The sequence below is a fragment of the Solea solea genome, chromosome 15 (genome assembly GCF_958295425.1).
Source record: "Solea solea chromosome 15, fSolSol10.1, whole genome shotgun sequence".
In the NCBI taxonomy this organism is placed as follows: domain Eukaryota; kingdom Metazoa; phylum Chordata; class Actinopteri; order Pleuronectiformes; family Soleidae; genus Solea; species Solea solea.
Genome location: NC_081148.1, coordinates 22,376,827 through 22,386,634, shown reverse-complemented (window position 1 = coordinate 22,386,634; position 9,808 = coordinate 22,376,827).

The following is a 9,808-nucleotide window of genomic DNA, read 5'->3' as shown; positions in this document are numbered from 1 at the left end:
TTGTAGACTATTGTGATATTGCCAAACTTGTGCTAAATATTTATACATCTGTCTTTTTCATGTTCTTTTAGATCGACAAAAAAAAAAAACATTTGAAAAATTGAAAATCCATCGAGAATGTAGGAGTGTAGTAACAAAAGAAAAAAAAAAGCATCGTCATATTTCCGTTCAAACACACACTTGCGCTCACTGAGGGAAATTTTGTAACATATCAACTATAAATAATGTATTTATCTCTGAAATTTTGTATATTGCTTTTCATTATGTATGTATTAATCGTCATTGCCCTTAATATAGTGATGCAGCACAGATAATTCAGCCAAGAACTGTTGCCTTCATTTGTTTTCTTTTTGTATTTGATGAAATGCAATGTGCATATATTTCACGTGTATCCTCGAAAACATCTTTTTTTGTTGTTACTCCGTCGAGACTCTCTGTCCATTTTTCGTTTTTTTTTTTTCTTAAAAGGGGAAGTCAAACTTCATTGTTTATTTTTATATTGATTTTAAATTATCTATACAGACCATTTTTGGAGAAAACTTTGTTGGTTGTATTGTCAAATAAATTGTTTGTGACCCATATGATAGTTGTTAAGATCCAATAGAGACTAATGTGCATGAGGGACAACCTTGGAGATAAAAAGAAACACTCCATTCGTGGTTGTACGTTTGTTTTTTTCCTTTTCCCGTTTCGTTTTCGGTTTTGTAGAATGTATAGAAGTCATTTTTACTCACCACTTATGACTCTGCCACATAGCTTACATGTGTTTACAGGGAAGAAAAATTCAAAAATGTCAACATTTGGAATGGAAACAGAAATGAAATAAGTGATGTTTTATTAAAATTTTCAGTAAAAAAAACCTCACCAGCTCCTCAACTGTGGACTTCTTCAGTTACCAGTGCAGTTTGGCTGGCAGACCAACTGACAATCAGGACTTAAAGAGAAAGACAGTAGACACACTTCGGAGGACAAAACCTAACCTGTGACTCGTCTATAAGTTGTAGTGCTTGCCATGACTTTGCCATAGAGATAACTGTTTGAAAAAAACCTGTGGAAAAAAAGTGTAACATCCATAAAAGATGAAAACTGCTCTTTTACTCTACGACATTTTTTCCAACAAAGCACCACGACACTGTTGCATCTTCCCACTGGTCTCTACATGTATCTGCTGGTGCTTCAAACGGTTCATTGTAGTCATTCATAAACATCACAAGCTTTTTATTCAAAGCACCCTAAACGGGGCTCATTCAAATCCCTCATTTTATTGCATTAAGCCACCTAGTTAATAAAGAATCGATACATTGAAAGAGCAAGGTTATCCTTTGTCTATAAGGGCTGGTATCGTTTTGAACCTCTTATAGTTTGAGCACTCAAAGGAGGGGGGGGGGGGGGGGGGGGGGACGCACGGTGAAATCTATACTCATCAAGTGGGTCAAACAGGAGGAGAGGAGTGTTTGAGGGAAGAATAGTGGTTCCCCCTCAAAAACAACTGAGCATCTTATCTGGCATCCCGAGTAGGTCACAAAATGTCAATTTCTCATCAAGGCAACATTGTCCAAAGCCACGTCTGCCTTTAATGCACAATTAAACGTCCGCAGCCTGAGTGGCAATCAGCATATCACAGCTTATTATGTCAGCCGGCATGCACGGATCTCTCATGGCAGCGGGAGATAGTCCGCGAGTCGCTGATAGCGGCTGAGGACGGAGACACTCAAAAGAGCGATTTAATTTTCGGCTGCGATCGCCTCGCGCCTTCAAATCATTCCCCCGATAATCCGACGTGTCTGATAACAATAGCCACACATCTGCTTCCTGACATTGTATTATCTGTTTTAGATACACAAGCGCAGGTTTGGCTCTATTGCCTCTCCTTACTGCTCTATTATTCAATGACAAACTGTGGTTTATTTTCGTCTTAACTGCCCTACAACTGAAACCAAGGAAACTGTCTCTCATCGCGGAAACAACAGCCAACAGAGCAAAAACAGAAACTGAGGGAAGAAGAAAAAAGAGAAAAAAAGAGAAAACTCTGAGGGTGAGAGCACAATAATAAAAAAAAAATGACAAGTTTGCTCAGTTGTTGCCAGTTTTAAGAGCACGGACGTCTGGCAGATACAGTATTTTGTCTCAGCAAGTTTCTCTGTACCCAACGACCAAGCCCTGAGCTCTGCCACACCACTCAATCATTGTGAGAGCCTCTTTATTGGAGAACTCTAATGGCCACCCTCCACCATGATCTTAATGTGTGCATTAAATATTTATAAATCCTGGGTCAATAATGCCCCATAACCAGAGCCTGACAGACCCCCACCGTACCATGTGGCTGCCTCGCTCTCAAACACAGGCTAAGGTCAAGGGGTCGCGCAATCAAAAGAGAGCGAGGCTCGCCACATCCATATGTTGCCACTCTTATCAAGACTTTCCTCAGTACTGGTTATCTGTCAAAGGAAAGAAATATTGAAAGCAATATCGATCTTAACTAGCCTTGTGTTGCCGAGGGCCACGCTTCAAACATCTGCTTGTGCATTGTTATATTTTAAAAAAAAAAGAAAAAGAAAGAAAAGAAAAAACTCTTCTAAAAAAAATATAAGCCTGGGCAATAATATCGAGCGTCTCTGTCTGACGCAGTCTGCCCGACGATGACTATTACCACGTTCCCACTGGTCAAAAAGAAAAGAAGTGTTTCATCGCGGGTTTAAACGGGCGGTTTTTGACCAATGGGAATAAGTTTAATGGCTTTAATTCACTCCCGGGTCAAACGACTCGGGTCAAAAGACCCAGATGAACATGCTAATATTCTCTTCGTCTGCTTCGTTTTTTGGCAGCGACGCAAATTCCCACATCGTATGCTGTACGGTGCATCGTAAAGCGCTCGGATCCAGCTGTTAGCGTCGCCATTAGCCAGAAATACTTTTAAGGAACCCTTACTTTGGTACAACTTGGGGTCAGCGCTCAGTACATTTCATTATCATCATTATTTGAATCAATTGAAACAATAGACACAAAATAGTGACCATCACTGACAATGGGAATGGTGACGATTGCCTTATTTAGCGTCGGCAACGATCGGCATGAGTGGGGAACACGAGGCCATCGTCGTCTTCTTGTGCTTCATTTTTGACACTGATAAAAATTCCGTCATCATGTCCGCTACAGTGCTACAACATGCATTCATCGTTCAGCCATTAGCAAAGTTGTTTGCCACTAATGGTTTTAGCAATTTAGCGAATTGGGTTATCTCTCAGTACTTAATATTTATTTTATTAACGTCCTAAAAACCCTGATTTGTACAACACATAATAACAAGTGTAACATCATCACAGGGCTGCTTTGTGTTTGCGGGCACGTCTGTGATGACACATGTCACACATGGGTGCAAACACATAATACCACAAGCCAGAAGAACTACCAACAAGGGGAATAGCGCTAACCGCTTGGATATAAACACTAATTTGGTGTCAAAGGGGCTTTAATATCTACGTTATCGACAAGATCAAGTCACTGTAAACACAATATCTGTGTACACCCCCATTAGCTGCTAAGTTAGCGGTGTCAGTTGAGATCTACGTAGGTGAAGCGGTAGCCTTACGTGACCATGTCCGGGGCTACGCTCCTGTGCTGTTCAGGTGAAAGATTGTGCTCCGGTGATAGCGCACACAAAAGAGCAGCCGGACAATGAGCCAGTCAATGGAGAGCTCCAGTTGAAAGCGCCACAATGGCCGTGCATGCTGGGAATTGGGCTGGATGATATAAAGGAATGAAACCTTCATTGAGGCCATGGAGGACAAGCATTCAGAAAAGAGGTTTTGTTTGCTCTTTATCAATCTACTGCTTCCCATGAGGAAAAACAATTCAAACTGACCTTAAAAGGAGAATATTACCTTACGCATCCACTCCCTATGTAATAACCCTTATTGAGGGGCTTATACATTCACTTTTAATTGACGCTTACGTGAGAGCACCTTCGTGTGTGTACAGTATTAAGGCAGGACGGTGGTTTATCCGGCGCACTCGGTGGACACTGCTTCTTTTTTACAGGCTTTGCTCTGGAACAGGCGGGATTTGTGTAACCGCTGAGCGACGTGTTTTGTGCAGAGGAGAAGAAGAAGCGGCCGCAAGTCTCATGAAGTTTATACACACACGAGTAGGACACTGCTGCTGTGACTCATAAAAACTTCACTGGCAACCCGAGATCATAAACTCTGAGATCACAATGAATCAATATAGGGAATCTGACCTTTTTTTTGAGCAATTTTCACATTTGAATCAAAGCAGGGAATCTGACCTTTTTTTTTTCTTCATTTTTTTTTTAATAGTCCCAGATTAGTCTCCTGTCAGTGAATTGGCGCGTCAGATAAGACGCTGCTCCCCTGCTACCGTACACTGGGAGTCTGCCTTGCAAAGGAAACCTCAAGAACATTGGAAAGATTTCCACTTCACTCGCTGCAGTTGAGAAGGATGAGCAAAGTATCTCGGTGCTTTAAAATCCATTAAACTTGTATTTGGGTGTCATTTGATACTTCATCAATGTCTCAGTGTATTTCAAACCCACAAATACGAGATTTAGACCTGGGAGAAACACAGTATTCACCACATTTTTTCTCCCCCCCCCCTTGTGAACTTCACTCGCCGCAAAAAAAAAAAAAAATTGCAGGGTGAAGATTGCCTGGTCAGAAAGTGTTAGGCTACAGCTATAAAATAATATCACTTGAACTGTATTTTCAGCAACAGTCTCCGCCACATAGAGCTCCTTTCATAGCACCGCTCTGTAGTGCTTTGTCCAGTAGTTCTGGATATGATATCATCTATTAATAATGTATTGGCAATGGATTACATAAAAAGGGAGCAGAAATAACATCCAATATTCATGCCCCCTGAGCTTGACTGTGTCCAATCCGTTTGGCCCATAAAACCTTAGCCCCATTTCCATATCCGCTGTGGGTCACGACAGGTCTGCCGCACAAAGACTCACAGAACAGCTCAACTCAGGAAAAGGGCAGTAAAAATCGGGTGGATTTCTGAAACCTTATGAAATACCCACCCCCCCCCCACACACACCCTTCAAAAAAAAAATAAAAGAAAAAACAGTGAAAAAGCCCTTTTCCGATTTCAGCGCCTGTGAAAAACCTGGTACTGTATTTCCCTCTTTAATTGTGCCACTTGAGAAATTGACGTGCCTCTGAAACATGGCATGAATCTCACAGTTATTGCAGTCCCCTTGGCAGGGAATGTTGATACAACATCTGCATGCTATAGAAAGTAATGGAAGTAGCAGAGGTGGCAGCTGCAACTCTACAGGAAGTGTGCCATTTTCAGGCAGCGCTGCTGTGAGAACCACTAACTGCCAGCCTGGTCTTGCAGGCAGCTCTGATTGCCAGGACACTATGACAAACACGCAGGGGCTGGGAGTGTTGCATCCTGGGGGATGACAGCTTCTGTTTGATTGTCAATAAGGCTCATTAGCAGAAAAAATGGAGAATGTGAAAAGAGATTAAATGGCTTGAGACAGGGTCCCCCTCATGTTTCATTACGAGGTATTTATCAGGGCTTTTACTTCATCCATTCCACCAAAAAAAATGAGAAACTATTCACTCATCGCTTCCCCCTTGGAAAAAAAAACTCCACACTGTAGCTATAATATACATTTCTCAAAAATCTATACCTTCCATATATGTATTATTTACATATTTACGATTGCAGATGTTAAAACAGCACCCAATGAATGCTAATCAAGCCCTTTGAACGTCATCAACACCTTCTCTGAACCTCCTCGTCGGAGCGACGCTCATCTTAAGAACAGCGGCGGATGTTTCCCTCCATCTTAGGGAGGGACGGCCAACAAAGCAGCGTGTAAGGGCCTTTCCCTGAAGAGTCCTTGTCACACGGCGCCAAACCTCTGTGATTATCGTTGTTTTTGCAGAGAGTGTCCATGCCTGCCAATACCGCTGTTCCATAAATGAATTTGGCCCCTCGTCAACGAATTACCTAACACGCAGAACTGTGTATGTGTCACATCCAATTCCAACTCACCGGCTTTGGTGGTGTGTGTCAGCTGGAGGACTTAATCATCAATCGTCAATCATAATAAGCGAAGCACATTGATAGGGCCGCCTTTTCCTTTTCTTTTTTTTTTCTCCTCTCCACCACTCTCCTACACAGTTAAATAAAGTGTAAAGGGAGAAGTTAAGACTGACCTTGTTAAATTGGGACCACAATTTATATTCCTAATTTAGTGTATGGATTAATTAGTCTTGGCAAGTGTGTGTATCAGTTTCCATGTGGCAGAGCTTGATCAAATCACTCGTCGCTTTCATAAGGAAAACCCTGGAATGATATCTGTCATTCTGATCTGGATGTTTTTGCTCGGGCTGAGCGGGCGCTGCATATTTTTCAGCCGCACACTTTTAATTAATGCCTAATTGGAGACTTTATAGACAGGATACTTCCAGCGTTAGTCGCTAATCAATATCCCCCCCCCCCCCCCACCCCATCACTCATGATACAAAATTAATCACCATGACCTGTTATCAGGCCTTAATGCACGCGTACATACGCGTAAACAAGAAAACTGGCAGAGCGTGCACTTCGCACGAGGCTGAGGAATCTGGCTCATATTTTCCCTCTCCCTGATCCAATCCACTCCTCTCCCCCGTCATATAGATCGGAGTCTGCGGGGGCCAGAGGCGCTGACAGAGCCCAGATGCTCCCAGTCTGTCTGGGGGACTGGGGCGACTGGTGCCACGGGGTCCTGGAGCCTCTGAAGTGCCGCCCCCTCCGTCAACATGACCAAGGCTAGACCTGCACTTTCTCCAGCCCGAGACACTCTCCTTACCACGCTGACAACTGCGGCGCACAGTCGCAGATCTGATACACACACACACACACAGGCACCGGCTCTCACGTAATGTATGGCCGCTCATCAGCCGTTCCTAATTAGGGACCCCCAGACCAGCACTTGGGTTCGTAAGGTCACAATGACACACTGGTACAAGGTTGCTAAAGCACACACCCGCATGCTGGTACCACTCAGGGTTTTCTTTTACTTTCTCATTTAATCCTGCTCGGTCTCATCACCGCTGTCCTAAAGTTGTTTGCGACGAAGGGAGGAGGTTGGGGAGTGTGTGTGCATGTGTGTGTGTGTGATGGTGATGGTGGTGTCTCTTTGTTCTTAAGAAACAAAACAAAATAAATGCACCATACGTTGCTCTCAAAACCCAAAGATCATTACAAGAGCATCAAAGTATGCCATGTTTGAAATGATATTTCTCTTTGTAGTTGCGGCGTAGCGTGGAGTGTGTTGGTATTAGATGCTGCTGTGGCAGCTGTCGCGGCTGGCTGCGCGGTGCCTCGGTGTCAGGGCCTCTGAGGCCAGGCTGTCCCGGCAGAGAGACAGAGGGGGAGGAAACCTGATAGTGCAGCCAAGCTCCACTCTAATGTCTGTCTATCCAGTTATCTATCCCTGTGTCTATCTGTCTGACTGACTCTTGGACACTGCCTATCTGCATGCCGGATACTCCTTTCCTCGTGTCTTCCCAGCAGCCGTGCACTGCCTGCAGCTGAGTTGATATGCTCCAAAAACTTTACTTCTCTTTTTTAGTGTACAAACTACAAAAGTTTTTGTTTTTTTTAAAAAAAGGAAGCTGCGATTTATGAATCACCGTTGTTGTGTCTGCAGGATTAACTTCTGCAGGGTCCCCGCTAAGCTCGCGTCTTCTACCAAGGGGTGCAGGTTATGATATCAGTAGAATTACGATCTGACATGTATGAAGAGCAAGAGATGGAAGCTCAGGGTGTTTATATTTGATGTGGGGGCAGAAGATTGTTCTGTAATGAGGAGGGGTGCCCGGGATATGAGATGGGGAGTTGGAGACAGGATATAAGTTACGAGGAGGAAACTAATGTTGGCAAAAGCAAGAGGGCGGCGTTGGTGTTGTGGTTGTAAAATCTAAATGTATCTTACTACTGCTGCTGCTGCTGCTGCTACTATCCTCTATGATTAATACAGCACGGCCAGGTCAGAACCCTGCACTAACACGGAGAATGCCACCAACCACATCCTCGCTCTTTCTGGGGCTCAAATGAGTGTGCGCGTGCATGTGTGTGTGTGTGTGTGTGTGCACGTGTGTGCGTGTGTGTGAGGGGGTTAATAAATGTTGAATCAAACGCCGCACGAGACACTCACACTCCTTAAGGGTTGCCCATTAGCGGTGTGTGGGTGCATGGGGAGTTTATCAGTGTCTGGGTGATTTATGAAGTCAGACTCAATATCATCCACTTCACCCACACACATATGGACATACACATGTGCACACACAGCACACGTTGCCACATGCTCTCTCTCTCCCTCTATCACACACACACACACACACACGCACGTGCACTCACTCTTCTTGAAATGGAGGCAGATATTAGGCCAAAATTAAAGGTTTCGCGGAGATTAACAGCGCGGATGATGAGATGCTCTTTTCATCCAGTTCCTTTATATGTCCGACATGGCTGCATGATGTGGAAGTGGTATAAAAAAATAGTACACAACCACAAAATAATACAGACATAATAATAATAATAATAATAATAACAAAAGTGCAGCTGATACGGATACATTTCCGGTAAAATTGAGAAAGCAAAAAAAGTGTTTTTTTCTGTGGGTACCTTTAAGCATTTATGCGGCCAATTACTGGCAGCGCTTTGATGCTGAACTTGTTCTTTTTTGTTTTTTTTTAATATCAGCTGCACCAACTACAGACATCATAGTGGAGTTGCTAAATTCATAGCATTCCATAGAATTTACTTAGCCACAAGCAAAGGGGAGAAAAAAAAAAGAAAAAAAAAAAGGAGGGTGCTTACAGTGCACTTCACAGTGCGCCTGGCTTAAATGGGACCCCTTGTGGCTGTGTCACAGCTCCCTTCGTTAGGGGCCTGACTGTAGCCTGTAGTCACCACAGGCATCATTAGCCCTCTGTGAAACCACAGACTGAGTCTCATTCTTCATCTGCCTGTCTGCTGCCTCAACATCTATACACGGCGATGGCGCTCCAATGGCAGAGTAAGTGAGTCCAGCAGCAGCAGCAGCAGCAGCAGCAGCGAAGACAGCCGACACGAAAGCTGATCGGATAAGAAATTCAAAAAAATGCAGCAAAAAAGTTCAAATGTATTCAGCGAGCGGGGCCACTTGAATTGGTTCTATAAAGGTTAGAGCCGAGGTTATTTTTGGAGGATGGATTATTAGGCTACCTGGGCTGAAGAGAGGAGGAATAACTATGGGCAACTAAGGGTCACTTTGCACTCGACAGTGAGGAGAATCACAAATTTAGAAGGCGGGTAAAAAAGGGCTTTAGTGTCAGCTTTACTCTAGATAATTGTGAGAAAATGAAGGTACAGGACATATTCAATTAAAGCCAGTGATTTTTTTTTTTGCTTCCTCTAAACACACGCCACCACGGAGTGACCTCTCCATATGCTCTGTTAGGGAATGAATAATTTATCCCCAAAGGGATTTAAAAAGGAGGTTGTAATGGAAAATAACGCAGCACAATAATAAACATTTAAGTTACAGATTTGTGCAAGTGCAGGATGGATTTTCAAGGTTGAAATGTTGATTTCTGTTTCCCGTTCTGTACTGCCCTCTAATGGAAAACACCACTCGGAAATAAAAGAGGGAGCAGTGACATGCAGAGCTGCAGCAGGGAGAGAGAGAGAGGGAGAGAGAGAAGACATACAGCATAATTAATTATGAGCGGAGCTGAGTGAACGCTACATGAAAAAACGTTTTTAAATTAAACACAATTATAATGATGAAAAGCCAATA